This window comes from Anomaloglossus baeobatrachus, chromosome 10, assembly GCF_048569485.1.
Source record: "Anomaloglossus baeobatrachus isolate aAnoBae1 chromosome 10, aAnoBae1.hap1, whole genome shotgun sequence".
Lineage (NCBI taxonomy): Eukaryota > Metazoa > Chordata > Amphibia > Anura > Aromobatidae > Anomaloglossus > Anomaloglossus baeobatrachus.
The window spans coordinates 202,041,043-202,058,886 of record NC_134362.1 but is presented as its reverse complement, the minus strand read 5'-3'; the positions used below and the strand labels follow the sequence as shown (position 1 = coordinate 202,058,886).

General features: G+C 48.5%; 1 protein-coding gene across 5 annotated transcripts in view; it reads right to left on the bottom strand.

Annotated features, from left to right (window-relative positions):
• Positions 1–17,844, bottom strand: part of ZNF536 (zinc finger protein 536) — an 841,915-nt gene that overhangs the window by 571,050 nt on the left and 253,021 nt on the right. The gene's annotated exons all lie outside the window — the stretch shown is intronic.

Genomic DNA, 17,844 nt, shown 5'->3' with positions numbered 1-17,844 from the left:
CCTGGGAAGGATTTCATGGTGTATCATATTTTCTATGTAATATATTAGCTGTGCAGAAAAAATAAATAAAAAAAAAATTAAAATAAATAAATAAATATATATATTTTTATATATATATATATATATATTGTGAGACTGTGACCGGGGTTATCTATGACGGCCGGTATGTCTCGCCCCGGTTGTGCTCACTCTATGATAATCCACTATAGGGTTAATGCTGTTTTCCCTACAGGCTGAAGGGAGGGATAAATAGATTCAGGAACAAGGGCAGGTGTGCCGGGTGTGGGGGAGTGATCACATCTCCCTGAGTTCTCTGCCGGAAAGGCACATATGTAATATTATGGACTTTTTTTCTTTGGAATAAACGGTGTGCTGTGAACCTTGGTGCCTGGATCCCGTGTCTTCTGCAGCGCAGCCGACGACGCTACCTCACATATGGTGGAGAATCGGCGGGCATGACAGCCGGTGAGGTGTAGCATTCATCCCTGGTGACCCAGCTGCGCATGTCCTGGATTCGAGCGGCTATACTACAGCCCAAACCCGGCGACGCCATGGAGGACATACTAAAGCATTTGGCTCAGGCTAATGCACAGCAGCAACAGGCTAATGCACAGCAGCTACAAACCAATGCACACCTGCTCCAATCCTTGCAAATGCAGGAAAAAAAATTCCAAGAACAGATGGATCAGGCCAATGCACGTCAGCAGCAATCCTTGCAAGTGCAGGACAAAAGGCACCAAGAACAGATGGATCAGGCCAATGCACGTCAGCAGCAAGCCTTGCAATTGCAGGAAAAAAGGCACCAAGAACAGATGGTTCTCCTGGCCAAGTCGATCCGTGCCGGACCGGCAGCAACAACCCAGGGACCGGGTGACGACGGCAGCGTCCGGAAAGCGGTGAGACAAGCGTTGCAAAAGATGACCCCGGGTGATGATGTGGAAGCGTTCCTGGCGGTGTTTGAACGGGTGGCCGAGCGGGAAAAGCTGCCGACCCCGCAGTGGGCTGAGGTATTGTCACCTTATCTGACGGGGGAACCCCAAAAAGCATACCTGGACCTCTGTACCGAGGACGCCATTGACTATGTGACCCTGAAAGCCGAAATACTGGCTCGGTTGGGGGTGAATACCTATGTACGGGCTCAGCGGGTAAATCAGTGGTTCTATGAGGAAGCCAAACCCGTACGCTCCCAGGCCTATGACTTGTTACATCTTGTAAAAAAGTGGTTGCAGCCTGACACTCTGAGCCCGGCGCAAATGGTGGAAAGGGTAGTAGTGGATCGTTTTGTGCGCACTTTACCCGTCACCGTTCAACGGTGGGTCGGACAGGGTGACCCGAGTACCCTGGACCAATTAGTGTCCCTGGTAGAGCGGCATGTGGCTACGCAGGACTTGATACGGGACACTGAGACTTTGCGTACCGCCTGTCGGTCCGGCCCCTCCAAGCCTAGGGCCAAGGACCCACCGCTGACACCGGTGCGGGAGTCCGCTACCGTCCCGTCTGAAGCCGCACCCTCCGTCCCTGAGGTCCGGAAAACTATGTACCCTAAACGACAACTCGTCAAGGGGGTGTCCTTCCCTATTAGATGTTGGCGGTGCCAGCGGGTGGGACATATGGAAGCCCAGTGTCCACTCACCACGGAGCCCATGGATTGTGGGGTTACCCGGCGGGGTTCAATGTATGCTCAGGTGGTGTGTACCGCTGACCTGGTCTACCCAGAGACTGAGCCCCACTTGTGCCAAATTCAGGTGAATGGATGTCCGGTTACAGGCTTGTTGGATTCCGGAAGCTTAGTGACCCTTGTGCGATCAACCCTAAGGGCTAAAGTAAAGGCCACCGGACGTACCGTGGGGGTGGTTTGCATACATGGGGACCGCCGAGACTATCCCACGGGGATAGTCACCATCACAGCACCTTGCGGTCAGGTGCAACATGAGGTGGGACTTATTAATACTCTTCCCTATGATGTGATCCTAGGAAGGGATCTGCCCTATTTTTGGACTTTATGGAAGGGACCTCCTAAGTCCCCTCAGATATTGGTCAGTCCGGGACCTGAGCCCTACAATCCTGAATCTGGGACGCCTGCCGTAGGGGTCCCCATGATAGGGACAGGATGTGAACCTGATAGGTCGCCCCTAGAGGTATTGGCAGGAGAGGCTGAGACGGTCGAGCCCATCCCGGAGTTGGAGGCGTCCCCGGATACGTTTGGGACAGCCCAACTCCAGGACCCTACATTAATACATGCCCGGAGTCGGGTGACAGTAGTTGACGGGGTGGCACAGCTGCCTGGTGCCCAGGTAAGATACCCCCATTTCGCTCTTAAGCAGGATTTACTCTACCGGGTAGATGAAATACGGGGCGTAGGGGTAGAGCAGTTGGTGGTGCCCCAGCCGTATCGCCGGCGGGTCCTCGACTTGGCTCATAAACACCTGATGAGTGGTCACCTAGGGGTCAAGAAAATGCAGGAGCGAATATTGCAAAGGTTCTATTGGCCCGGGGTCTTTGGGGAGGTAAAACGGTTCTGCGAAACCTGCCCGGAGTGTCAGCTTACCGCACCCCTGACCCACTTTCGCAGTCCGTTGGTACCGTTACCCATTATAGAAGTCCCTTTTGAACGGATAGGGATGGATCTGGTGGGGCCCCTCGTAAAGTCTGCTCGAGGGCACCAGCATATCCTAGTGATCGTTGACTATGCCACCCGGTATCCAGAGGCGATACCTCTCAGACATACTGCAGCCAAGCTTATAGCTCGGGAGTTGTTTGCTGTGTTCTGCCGGGTGGGGTTGCCCAAGGAGATCCTTACGGATCAGGGGACCCCATTCATGTCTAAAGTGACCAAAGAGCTATGCCGGCTACTCCAGATCAAGCAGTTGCGTACGTCTGTGTATCATCCTCAGACGGATGGTTTAGTGGAACGATTCAATAAAACCCTGAAAACCATGCTCAAAAGGGTGATTTCCAAAGACGGGAAAGACTGGGATATGATGCTTCCCTATTTGATGTTTGCCATACGAGAGGTGCCACAGGCATCCATGGGGTTTTCGCCTTTTGAATTGTTATACGGGCGACATCCCCGGGGATTGTTGGACCTGGCAAAAGAAACCTGGGAGCAGGAGCCCACCCCCCATAAAAGTGTGATTGAACACATTTTGGGTATGCAGAACCGCATAAGCGCGGTCATGCCAATTGTGAAGGAGCATTTACAGGAGGCTCAGGCCGCGCAAAGCAGCCGCTACAATAGACAAGCCACCGTGCGGACCTTTAATCCCGGGGATCGGGTGTTGGTATTGATTCCCACGGCAGAGAGTAAATTCCTGGCTCAGTGGCAAGGCCCCTACGAGATAAAGGAAAGAATCGGGGTGGTTAACTATAAAGTGTTGCAGCCCGGTAGGTGGAAACCTGAACAAATATACCATGTCAACTTATTAAAACCTTGGCAGGAACGGGAAAACCTGATGGCTGTTTTTTCCCCACCTCCCTCCTCTTCGGGTCGTTCACATCCGGCTCCAGCGACCTCCGGAGAGGACGAACCGGAAGTAAGGATTGGAGAAGCCCTCACCAAGACACAGAGGCGAGAGGCCAGACGGTTGGTTCAGCAGAACCCCGATGTCTTCTCCGAGCTGCCCGGTAGGACCAGTCTGATACGACATGATATTGTCACCGAGCCCCACCTGAAGGTACGCCTGAAGTCATACCGGGTACCAGAGGCTCGACGACAAGCCATATCAGAGGAAGTAAAGTCAATGTTACGCCTGGGGGTCATCGAAAAATCCCGGAGTGAATGGGCTAGTCCGATTGTCCTAATACCAAAACCCGATGGCTCCTTAAGGTTCTGCAATGACTTTAGGAGATTGAACGAAATATCCAAGTTTGATCTCTACCCCATGCCCCGGGTGGATGAGCTGATTGATAGGCTGGGACAGGCGCGGTATTTTACCACGCTCGACCTGACCAAGGGGTACTGGCAGGTGCCACTGACGGAGTCCGCCAAGGAGAAAACCGCTTTTGTTACGCCGGAGGGTCTCTTCCACTATGTTGTCTTGCCTTTTGGGTTACATGGCGCTCCGGCCACGTTCCAGAGGTTGATGGACTTAGTACTGGAACCCCACCAGGCGTATGCATCAGCGTACCTTGATGACATCATTATTTACAGCTCCGATTGGCAGACCCACTTGGAACAGGTACAAGCGGTGGTGGACACGCTTCGAACAGCCGGATTGACAGCCAATCCCAAGAAATGTGCGTTGGGACTCACGGAAGCCCGCTACTTGGGCTACGTAATAGGCCAAGGAGTGATTAAGCCCCAAATTAACAAAGTTGAGGCGATCCAGAAGTGGCCTAGACCCCTGACCACGAAGCAGGTTAGGGCCTTCCTGGGTATCGTGGGGTACTACAGGAGGTTTGTAAAAGATTTTGCGGGACTATCAGCCCCCTTGACGGACCTTCTCAAAGGCAAGAAGTCCGTCATGGTGCACTGGACTCCGCAGGCCGAGGACTCCTTCCGGGCCCTGAAGGGGGTCCTGTGCGGACAGCCCGTTCTTGTAAACCCTGATTTCCGGAAAGAGTTCATAGTACAGACTGACGCCTCGGAGGTCGGCCTGGGGGCAGTGCTGTCTCAGGTGGTTCAGGGGGTGGAACACCCCGTCACCTTCTTAAGTAGGAAGCTCACCCCTCCCGAGCGGAATTATAGCGTAGTGGAGAAGGAGTGCCTGGCGATCAAGTGGGCCTTGGAGTCCCTACGCTATTACCTGCTGGGACGTCAGTTTCGCTTGGTGACGGATCACTCTCCACTGGTCTGGATGAGGTCCGCCAAGGAACGGAATGCCCGGGTTACCCGGTGGTTCCTTTCTCTGCAGAACTTCCGGTTTACGGTTGAACACCGGGCCGGTAGGTTGCAGGGCAACGCCGATGCCTTGTCCCGCGGCCCGTGTTTGATGGCAGGAGTTCAACCCCGCACGCTTGAACTGAGGGGGGGGGTATGTGAGACTGTGACCGGGGTTATCTATGACGGCCGGTATGTCTCGCCCCGGTTGTGCTCACTCTATGATAATCCACTATAGGGTTAATGCTGTTTTCCCTACAGGCTGAAGGGAGGGATAAATAGATTCAGGAACAAGGGCAGGTGTGCCGGGTGTGGGGGAGTGATCACATCTCCCTGAGTTCTCTGCCGGAAAGGCACATATGTAATATTATGGACTTTTTTTCTTTGGAATAAACGGTGTGCTGTGAACCTTGGTGCCTGGATCCCGTGTCTTCTGCAGCGCAGCCGACGACGCTACCTCACAATATATATATATATATACATATATATATATGTGTGTATACATATATTTATATATATATATATGTGTGTGTATATATATATATATATATATATATATATATATATATATATATATATATATATATATATATATATATATATATATATATATATATATACACACACATGTATAAATAAATATAAATATTTTACCGTATATACAATATATTACTATTATGGCTTATTTTTGGAATAGGTCTATGCATGCCGCGCAATGCTAGATAAGGTTTGGTCTCACCTCTGGGAAACAAACCAATCTCAGGAATGGGGCTCCGCATCACATTTCTGGGAGTGAAGAGGTGGCTGCGTATGCTCTCCATTCCCTTCCATGAAAGTTTTCAATACAGCAGAGCTAATGTGAGGATATGTTCAGTTCTTCCTCAGATGTGAACGGAAAGACCTGCGCATGCGCAGACACTTTTCTATTTCTGGTGATGTGAGACTCGCTCCTATCTCAGGAATTGGTCCCTGTCTCGCGTTGCCAGGAATGGAGAAGTGACGTCTCTTTATTCACCTCTATGACCTGGTATATACTCAGAACCGTGCATGCGCAGATACTTTTTTTTTGTTGCTGGTGATGTGAGACAGATCTGTTCCACAGATGTTGTGAGACTTGCTCCTTTTTTAGGAAGTGATCAGGAATGGAGACGTGACATCTCTTTATTCCCATCTATGCCCCACTATATATTCAGAACCGCGCATGTGCAGACACTTTTCTGTTTCTGGTGATTTGAGACACATCTGGTCCCTAGATGTGACACTCCCTCCTATCTTCGGAATTGGTCCCTGTCTCACGTTGCCAAGAATGGAGAAGGGACGTCTCTGTATCCTCATCTATGCCCCGCTATATATTCAGAACCGCGCATGCGCAGCCACTTTTTTTGTTTCTGGTGATGTGAGATAAATCTTCTCCCTAGATGTGACACTCGCTCCTATCTTAGGAATTGGTCCCTGTCTCACGTTGCCAAGAATGGAGAAGGGACGTCTCTGTATTCTCATCTATGCCCCGCTATATATTCAGAACCGCGCATGCGCAGCCACTTTTTTTGTTTCTGGTGATGTGAGATAGATCTTCTCCCTAGATGTGACACTCGCTCCTATCTTAGGAATTGGTCCCTGTCTCACGTTGCCAAGAATGGAGAAGGGACGTCTCTGTATCCTCATCTATGCCCCGCTATATATTCAGAACCGCGCATGCGCAGCCACTTTTTTTGTTTCTGGTGATGTGAGATAGATATTCTCCCTAGATGTGACACTCGCTCCTATCTTAGGAATTGGTCCCTGTCTCACGTTGCCATGAATGGAGAAGGGACGTCTCTTTATTCACATCTATGCCCCGCTATATACTCAGAACCGCGCATGCGCAGACACTTTTTTTGTTTCTGGTGATGTGAGACAGATGTGTTCCCCAGATGTTGTGAGACTCACTCCTATCTTAGGAATTGATCAGGAATGGAGATGTGACATCTCTATTCCCATCTATGCCCCGGTATATATTCAGAACTGCGCATGCGCAGAAACCTTTATTGTTTCTGGTCATTTGAGACACATCTGCTCCCCAATTGTGAGACTTGCTCCTATCTTAGGAATTGGTTCCTGTCTCGCGTTGCCAAGAATGGAGATGTGATTTCTCTTTATTCCCATCAATGCCCTGCTATATATTCAGAACTGCGCATGCGCAGACACTGTTGTTTCTGGTGATGTGAGACAGATCTGCTCCCTAGATGTAAGACTCGCTCCTATCTCAGGAATTGGTCCCTGTCTCGCATTGCCAGGAATGGAGACGTCACATCTCTTTATTCCCATCTATGCCCTGCTATATACTCAGAACCGTGCATGCGCAGACACTTTTCTTTGTTGCTGGTGATGTGAGACAGATCTGTTCCACAGATGTTGTAAGACTTGCTCCTTTCTTAGGAAGTGATCAGGAATGGAGACGTGACATCTCTTTATTCCCATCTACGCCCCGCTATATATTCAGAACCGCGCATGCGCAGCCACTTTTTTTTTTGTTTCTGGTGATTTGAGACACATCTGCTCCCCATTGTGAGACTTGCTCCTATCTTAGGAATTGGTCCCTGTCTCACGTTGCTGAGAATAGAGAAGGGACGTCTCTTTATTCTCATCTATGCCCCGCTATATATTCAGAACCGCGCATGCGCAGCCACTTTTTTTTTTGTTTCTGGTGATTTGAGACACATCTGCTCCCCATTGTGAGACTTGCTCCTATCTTAGGAATTGGTCCCTGTCTCACGTTGCCGAGAATAGAGAAGGGACGTCTCTTTATTCTCATCTATGCCCCGCTATATATTCAGAAACGCGCATGCGCAGACACTTTTTTTTGTTTCTAGTTATATGAGATAGATCTGATGTGAGACTCAAAATGGTCCCTGTCTCGCGTTACTAAAAATGAAGACGTGATGTCTCTTTATTCCCATCTATGTCCCGCTATACATACAGAACCGCGCATGCGCAGCCACCTTTCCCAAAATAAGTATGCTTCCTTGATTTGGGACACACATCATGTGTATGGCTGAGATACGAGTACCCCTTTAAGTCTTATTTAGTTATAGTCCTATGATCTGAATGCTCGCCTCCGCAGATAACTCGTCTCGACGAGAGCGCGCCAATCCTTGCGGAAGACTGTTAGTATAATGCGGAGTATATTGTTTTACCAGAGGCAGAACGTCGCTCCCTTTTACTTTGTATTCCCAGCGCTGCAGAACCAGCGAGCTCGATCATAAATAGCCATGAGAAATTAACATTATAACATAATTTAATCAAGATATTACACATTGACAGATGACGGCACGTTACCCTGCAAAATCCTTATCATTTATTCACTAGCCTTTATTTTTAGACTTGTTTCAAGTGTTAATTACTGGTCAATGAGAAAGTAGGTTACAGAGAGTTTGCAAAAGCAAAATCTTTTATTGGCAAAACTAGTGAACAGGTGGCAGAGCCCCGATCTCCGCGCACGTCGCCTTCGGGCGCAATCTTCCAGCGCACAATAAGATATGGCTGCCCTGCTTTGCTGTCTTAATGTTCCTGCCTGTATCCACATCTTGCAGATGTCTCGGAACAGAGAAAGACCTTAAATTTTAGGCTGAGCAGAGCGCGAGGAATGAAAGTTGTCGTAATGAGTTACTTTATTTAACTAAATTGATTGGGTCGTAAAATCACAGTTGCAACATTTTAAGGATTATGCTGATTTTTTTTCCAGCATTCTTACGTATGATTTAGATGTATGGGTTGGGATCACCGTCACCGCTCAGTTTCTGCTTTTTTTTGTATTTTGATGATTACAGCAGCAGAAGATGAGGGTGCTGATTTTGTAGCAGGGCAGTGACCTGTCCAGTCACTTAATGATGACAGTATGGCTGTATGCCTGTGTGACATTGAAGAGGCTGAAAATATATCATCCATGAATTCAAGGGGAAGATCATGGCAACCTAGGAAGACTGTGCTGACTTTGTAGCAGGGCAGTGACCTGTCCAGTCACTTAATGATGACAGGGCTGTATGTCTGTGTGACATTGAAGAGGCTGAAAATATATCATCCATAAATTCAAAGGGAAGATCATGGCAACCTAGGAAGACTGTGCTGACTTTGTAGGAGGGCAGTGACCATTCAAGGGGAAGATCAAGGCAACCGCGGAGGAGTGTGCTGACTTTGTACTAGGGCAGTGACCAGCTCTGTAATGTGTCCACAATGAAATCAGGGCTGTATGTTAGTGTGACATTGTACAGGCTGAAAATATATCATCCAGCTGCCAATAAATTCAAGGGGAACATTATGGCAACCGCGGAGGAGTGTGCTGACTTTGTAGGAGGCAGTGACCAGCTAAGTAAAGTGTCCTTAATTAAATCAGGGCTGTATGTCTGTGTGTCATTGTACAGGCTGAAAATATATCATGCAGCTGCCAATAAATTCAAGGGGAAGATCATGGCAACCGTGGAGGAGTGTGCTGACTTTGTAGGAGGACAGTGACCAGCTAAGTAATGTGTCCACAATGAAATCAGGGCTGTATGTCTGTGTGTCATTGGAGAAGCTGATAATATACCATCCAGCTGCCAATAAATTCAAGGGGAAGATATGGCAACCGCAGAGGAGTGTGCTGACTTTGTAGGAGGACAGTGACCAGCTAGGTAAAGTGTCCACAAAGAAATCAGGGCTGTATGTCTATGTGACATTGGAGAGGCTGATAATATACCATCCAGCTGCCAATAAGTTCAAGGGCAATATCATCGCAACTGCGGAGGAGTGTGCTGACCTTGTAGGAGGAAAGTGACCAGCTCAGTAAAGTGTCCTTAATGAAATCAGGGCTGTATGTCTGTGTGACATTGGACAGGCTGAAAATATACTATCCAGTTGCCAATAAATTAAAGGGGAAGATCATGGCAACCGCGGAGGAATGTGTTAAACTTGCAGGAGGGCAGTGACCAGTTCAGTAATGTGTCCACAATGAGATCTGGGCTGTATGTCTGTGTAACATTGGAGAGGCTGGTAATATACCATCCAGCTGACAATAAATTCAAGGGGAAGATCATAGCAAGGAGTGTGCTGACCTTGTAGCAGGGCAGTGACCTGCACAATAATGTTAGTAAAGGTAAGAGTAATACTATGAGGAGAGGAATAAGGAAAATTAAGATGTTGCACGCTGATAGTAATGGCAGGAAGGCTTTCCAGCAGCTCAGAGTAGATTGTGCTGACTTTGTGGAAGAAAGTGACCTGGTCACTCATCTGATGCTAGTAAAGTCAGGGCAGTGCTTTGATGTTAAAAAAGGAAACGTGGGAGGTCACGCCCCCCTAAGAGTCATGAGGAGGGGAGTGACGACAAGTGGGAGCTCAAAGACTAAAGAGGTCTTTACACACAGCGACATCACTAGCGATGTCGCTCGTGAAAGCACCCGCCCCCATCGGTTGTGCGTCACGGGCAAATCGCTGCTTGTGGTGCACAATATCGCTAACACCCGTCACACGGACTTACCTGCCTAACGACGTCGCTGTGGTTGGCTAACAGCCTCTTCGTTAAGGGGGAGGTTCGTTCAGCGTCACAGCGACGTCACACAGCGGCCGACCAATAGAAGTGGAGGGGCGGAGAGCAGCCGCATTAACGACACGCCCACCTCGTTCCCAGAGGACGCAGGTAAGCTGTTGTTCCTCGTTCCTGTGGTGTCACACGTAGCTGTGACGCCCTGGGCAAGCCAGGGGTCACAGGTCACAACACCACACGCACCCCACATTCCCTGCAGGTACACTGAAGTCAAAACTAAAATCCTTGTTGCCTTCCTCCAGGGGCTGGTGTCCACACCAGGGGGTGGGCCAGGCGGTTGGCTCCACCCACCGAGGAGTTCACAGCCCTGGAGGTGGGAAAACCAGGCAGTTTAGCTCAGGGAAGAGCTTGAGTGAGGAGTTTGAGAGTTGAAAGAGAGAGGAGTAAACAGTGAAGGAGAAGGAGGAAAGTGAGAGTAGTGACAGCAAGAAGCCTGAAGTTGGTCCGGGTGTGTGCCCCGGACTGAGACAGCAAGGTTGGCAGACGGCGGTGACCGTCTGCAGGAGAGATTGCTCGGAGGTTGCCGAAAGGACCGCAGATGGGTGGTGACCCGGCGGTACTGGAGCGGTATACAAAGAACAGTCAGCACCAGGGCAGGGGCCTTTCGGATCCCGGCAAGGCTAGGAGTCGCCATAATTTGCCAAATCCGTCAGTGAAGGGGACGTCTGTCTCCCAACAACCAAGTCCCGTTTGAAGGCAACAGTCCGACCGTTAAGGGGAGACACCGCCACCGCCAAGGCACCAGTTTCCCAGGGCCAGCGCCTGCGGGTAAGAGTGGGGCTCCTCCGGCTCATATCCAGGTCGGGGAGCGGGTTACCGGTGGGAATCCATCGCTACCAAAAGATTACACATAGGTGCAGGGAAGAGACCGTCACCGTCAACTGCAGGGAACATCAGCACCGTAACCGTCCGAGGGACCCGTCCAACCAGCCGTTTGTTTACCGAGAACTGTGTCGTGTTTACTGGCTGAGTGAGTACCTCCGTGCCGTGCGGCACAGCGCTGCCCCTGCGCCTCTGCACCTCCACAGGCCCCATAACCCGCCTGTCCACCATTCCAACCCCATCCCCGGGCCCCGGGAGCACCAAACCCCCTACCCACGGAGGGGCAAATCAACAACTGGCTGCTTCATACCATCCCTCCCGGGCTCCCCAGGCAGAGCAGCGGTGGTGTCCACTCAATCACCACAACCGTGGGTGGCGTCACGGACAATAAACAATCCCCACAACCAAACCCCTTTCACTCACGGGCGAGGAGCGCCGCTAGAGTCCCCGGGATCCGGCCCATCGCTCGAGCCACCGAGCAGCAGCAGGCCGCGGCAGCAGCGGCAGCCGGACCCGAGCAGTGGGAGAGCGCGGCGTCCCCTCCTCCGCCCGCGACATAGTGATGTGTGCTGCCGCAGGAACGACGAACAACCTGCGTCCTGCAACAGCAACGACATTTGGGAATGGAACGACGCGTCAACGATCAACGATCAGGTGAGTAATTTTGATCCTTAACGGTCGTTCCTGTGTTTCACACGCAACGACGTCGCTAACGAGGCCGGATGTGCGTCACGAATTCCGTGACCCCAACGATATCTCGTTACCGATATCTAAGCGTGTAATGCACCCTTTAGAGTCATGACAGGCTAACCAGAAGCACAGAGTATTTCAGGAGCTGCTGACACGATCTATACTCTACAAACCCTACAGAGAAAGTAGCAAATAGATATGTATAGCCAAAGGTGAGTGGTGTTAATTATTAAGCTATTGTTTCTGTTATCAGCCAATTTAATAATGAACTAGTCACAGTATACAGATCCAACAGAGTATTAAACACACAAATAACGATGGAGGTAAGACCGGGGATACGTAGATGACATACCTCTCCGTATACCTCTGGAGTTCAGAGGAGGACATCGCACCCCAGATGCCCCCGTGCCCTTTGGGCCTCATACGCAATGACCCATGGATACAGTACATGTCACAGTTTTAGTCTTACATCTTCCGCCGTGCATTCGCCGTCTCGTTCTCCTGCGCTCGCCGCGTTTGTTTGGCATCATTTCTGCGGTGTGAGGTTGTAAATGGCAGCGAGTAATGACTGTAGTTAACACATTGTTAGGAGAAGTGTTAATTCACACCTAGGGTGACTCAGCCCTTTAATTCTGCGCGGTATACGGGAAATAGGATCCGCCGCCAAATCTGACTTATGAGCCGGACGGCGGCAACTTGTAAGAGTAACCGGAGAAGATGGTTATGTAACTGAATGTAGCAGAGTCATGTAGGACGCCCGGTAATGGAGGAGCAGACAATAGTATCACCGGATCAGAGAAAGATGGTCCATTCCTGGAGCTGGATCTGCCCTATACAAGTGACCAGAGCTACGCTGCAATACCAGTTTCAACCTATATACAAAGGGGGCGCCATTTCCGGAAAAAAAGCAATTATGATTTTCTATTCATATAAAGACTCGTACTTGCTTTCATTGTGGAGTTTCCATAAAGCCAATAGTGACCAGAAAATGATGGCAATAGGAGCTCTCCTCCCCACATGGGGGGGACCGGGGCTACTGAACCCCCCCCTAATGATCTTCAGGACCCGTCTGATTAAAGGCAACTTCCATATGATATTGGGGACAACGTATAACAAGGTACAAGGTTATGGATAATAATGCAGGGTATGTCGGACAAATGCATCGGGAGGGTTTCCGGACAGTGAAATGTCGCCCATACACACCCATGTACATCATGGATATAGGGCGTTATTAAAGCATTTCTTTTTTCAAATAATACAGCATGTAGTAAAAAGGGAATCCAGCCTGACCAAATTGTGCAAAAAAAAAAAAAAAAGTGTAACTTCGGCAGAATTAAGAATGCAGCTCTGGGTGTGAACAGAGCAGAAATCACCACTGCAACATGACACATAATGCAGCATATTTCTAAAGCGACACTGCCCCTATTTTTTTTATCAAATGTAAACTGGCGGAGCAGAAGGGGGGTATCACTGCGCTCCCCGTAACAGTAGTCTCAGCCCCCTTCTTCAGGAAAGGAATCACTCTGATGCACACCCGAAAAAAAGTTCTTATCAAATAATACAGTTCACAGTAAAGAAGAAAAAAAAGTATTCAGCAGCATTAAGAATGCAGCTCTGGGTGTGAACGGAGCAGAAATCCCCTCCGCAACATGACACATAACGCAGCATATTTGTAAAGCGACGTTGCCCCTATTTTTATCAAACACAGTAAACAAAAAAGTGTCACTTTGGCAGAGTTAAGAATGCAGCTCTGGGTGTGAACAGAGCAGAAATCCCCACTGTGACATGACACATAATGCAGCATATTTATAAAGCGACACTGCCCTATTTTTATCAAATAATACAGCACACAGTAAACAAAAAAAAGTGTCACTTTGGTAGAGTTAAGAATGCAGCTCTGGGTGTGAACGGAGCAGAAATCCCCACCGCGACGTGATACATAATGCAGCGAATTTATAAAGCAACGCTGACCCTATTTTTAGAATACAGCACACACTAAAAAAAAAAAAAAAAAAAAGTGTCAGTTCAGCAGAATTAAGAATGCAGCTCTGGGTGTGAATGGAGAAGAAATCCCCACTGCAACATGACACATAATGCAGTGTATTTATAAAGCAACACTGCCCCTATTTTTATCAAATAATACAGCACACAGTATAAAAAAAAGTGTCACTTGGCCGAATTAAGAATGCGGCTCTGGGTGTGAACGGAGCAGAAAACCCTACTGCAACTTGACACATAATGCAGCGTATTTATAAAGCGATGGTGCCCCTATTCCCCTATTTTTTATCAAATAATACCGCACACCGTAAAACAAAAAACAAAAAAAGGTGTACAGCAGAATTAAGAATGCAGCTCTGGGCGGGTTCGATTTCGAGATCTGGATAATAAAAGTATCGCCTCGCCGTAAATCACCATTTCTTCTCGTGTCTTTCGCTGAATCTATTTTTAATCTCTTCTCCGATTTGTTTATATGAAACGGTTCTGAATAACAAGAGGCAGAAAATAAGGGGATAAAGGGGCGGGGTCCTGGCACGTGGCTCCTGCCGTGGCTGAACCCATCAGATTTCACAGGAAAAGTGTGGTCAGGCCTCCATTCCATCATTTCTAATCATAAAACCCCCACAAGAGCGTTCCTGAAAAATATGCAAATAAAATATGCAACAGGATATGATACTGGCGCGCCAGATGTTTAGTCTTTGCCTTTGAAGTTTCCCTTTTAATCTTTTCTTGTACTATATATTAAATAGATATAGTCTCTTTATATCGCTTGCATTGTGTCAGCGTTCTGCTGCAATCCTTTATGGCGGCGCCAATTAAAAATGGGCCATATTTTTGTGCTTTTCTTTCAGAGGACAGCGCCACTTTTCCTTACAGGCTGCATCTGGTATTGCAGCTCAGTCCTATTTACATAGGTGCAATACTCTAAATGGCCTGCGGACACGAGGGGTGCTGTTCTTGGGGGGGGGAGTGAGTCCTGGTGGCTGGTGCCATCTTCCCCTGTCCCAAACCACTAAATCGACCTTCATTTCTCCAGGAATGGCACCGTTTTTGTCCTCCTGGTTATATCTGGTATTGCAGCTCATCACCTATGGACAAGAGTGGCGCTAGTTTGGGGGAAACGTTAGATCTAGTGTAAGCCCATCATTTTCATACCGTTTTCGTGACCAGTATAGAAGGAAAAGGACCAGGTGTAATATTTTCCAAAAAAAAAGCGCCACCCTAACCCAGAGGTTATATATGGAACTGCAGCTCCACCTTATTTACTTATACTAGATAGTATCTGTTTCACTGTGCCATTCTTTCTATATGCCCAACTAAAGGAATTCTGTAAGTCCACATGTTCTGGCCAGAACAGCGCCCCTCTTATCAACAGGCTACAACAGATATTACAGCTCTGGCTTATTTCTACCAGATATACCCTATTGACCACAATGGTGCTGTTCTTGTGCACAGAGGTGGATCTAATGCCTTACTTTCTATATTAGCTCAGAAAAGTCGGCACAAAGCCACTCGTCTGCAGGTTATCTGGTAATAAAGCTGACATGCAATACCACATATAACCTGAGGACAAGAGTGGCGCTGTTCTTGAGTAAGAACCTAGTGCTTTCCTGCTTAGAAATCACTTTCTATCTTGCTGTGCAGGTTTACCAAAAATGGTGGATCCCCAACTTTTCACTCATAAGAATTAATACAGAGAGATTAGCCATTCGGGAAGCTCCTCAGGGGCGGTCCTAAATACGCTGGAAAAATATTGGTCGCCTTGTGATTACTATTGACAGATGATGTTTGGAGGGAAGAGGGATCGGGCATATTGGATTCTACTACTCGATCCTTTTTAACTCCTAGCATCATTTGTCAAGAGTAATCACAGGTTGGCCAATATTCTTGCAGCTTATTTAGGACCGCCCCTGAGGAGCTTCCTGAATGGCTGAGTTCCCTGCATGCAGATCATTTTAGTGCCCCCTTCAAAGATACTTATTACACAGTGTACAGTAGCAGGAGGAGCCCCCAACCGCTCTTCACTGATGGAGCTTAGACAAGTGGCATAATGTGCAGTAGGAAACTTACCGCTTCCCCTACCTGTAAAGCATCTGGAGGCATCAGACCCACCCCTGAGGAGCTTCCTGAATGGCCGCGCTCCCTACTTGCATATCATTTTAGTGCCCCCTTCAAACATACTTATTGCACAGTGTACAGTAACAGCAGGAACCCCAACCACTTTTCATGCACTTCACTGATGGATCTTAGACAAGTGGCATAAAGTGCGGTAGGAAACTTACCGCTAACCCTACCTGTAAAGCATCTGGAGGCATCAGACCCACCCTTGAGGAGCTCCCTACTTGCATATCATTTTAGTGCCCCCTTCAAACATACTTATTGCACAGTGTACAGTAACAGGAGGAACCCCAACCACTTTTCATGGACTTCACTGATGGATCTTAGACAAGTGGCATAAAGTGCGGTAGGAAACTTACCGCTTACTCTACCTGGAAAGCATCTTGAGGCATCAGACCCACCCCTGAGGAGGTCCCTGAATGGTCGAGCTCCCAACTTGCAGATCATTTTAGTGCCCCCTTCAAACATACTTATTGTACAGTGTACAGTAACAGGAGGAACCCCAACCACTCTTCATGGACTTCACTGATGGATCTTAGACAAGTGGCATAAAGTGCGGTAGGAAACTTACCGCTTCCCCTACCTGTAAAGCATCTGAAGGCATCAGACCCACCCCTGAGGAGCTTCCTGAATGGCCAAGCTCCCTACTTGCGGATCATTTTAGTGTCCCCTTCAAACATACTTATTGCGCAGTGTACAGTTGCAGGAGGAGCCCCCCAACCGCTCTTCACCGATGGATCTTAGACAAGTGGCGCAATGCGTGGTAGGAAACTTACCGCTACCAGTAAAGCATCGGTGAGGAGCGGCACCGTGCTACCCAACCTACTTGAGCGTCCAGCTAAACACAATGGCCCCGTGTAGCTCATCAGTGAACATTAAAAACTTTACATCATCCCAAAAGTTGCAAATTCTGTAAACGTTTTGTTTTATATTCTAGGAGGGCCTAATGCCGAGATCCCAGATATCACCTGTGATCTGCACGAGCTTCATTTCCCTACAGGAGGAATGAGGCATTACATGTGTTGGGTCCTACAGAGGAGCTCTTCTGTTAGATGAGGGTCTTGAAGGAATGAGCCCCTCTATTACCTGAGAATTCCCCTATAGGCTAGAGGCAGTTTGGTTTTGTGACCCATCAGTCTTGGTCTTGTCTGAGACACTCATTTCCTAGGCCACTTTCACACTGCGGTCCTCTCCTCGTCTAGTGGTCCCGTCAGGGCTCTTGTCCGAAACCTGTTTTGTGGTTGGTTTGGATGGAGTCACCTTGTGCTCTGTTGTGCACCATTTTCGGGGGTATACGCTTACTGGAGGTGGACACCTAGATATGGTATACTATGTCTTGGTGTCCACCTCAAATACACATATACTTCCAAAAATGGTGCATGACAGAGCCCACGGTGACTCCGTCTGCACCATTAAAGTCAATGACCCCGTCGGCGCATACATCCGAAACCTATTTTGTGGGGGATTTGGATAGTGACCATGTGCTTTCTTGTGCACTATTTTCGGGGGCATACGCTTACTGGAGGTGGACACCTAGACAAGGTTTACTATGTCTTGGTGTCCACCTCAAATACGCATATACTCCCAAAAAAGGTGCACGACTGAGCACATAGTGACTCTGTCTGCAACATTATAGTCAATGGCCCCGTTGGCGCATACGTCCGAAACCTGTTTTGTGGGGGGTTTGGATGGAGTCACCGTGTGCTCTGTTGTGCACAATTTTTGGGCGTATACTCTTAGTGGAGGTGGACACCTAGACACAGACTACTATGTCTTGGTGTCCGCCTCAAATATATATACTCCCAAAAAAGGTGCACGACTGAGCACATAGTGACTCTGT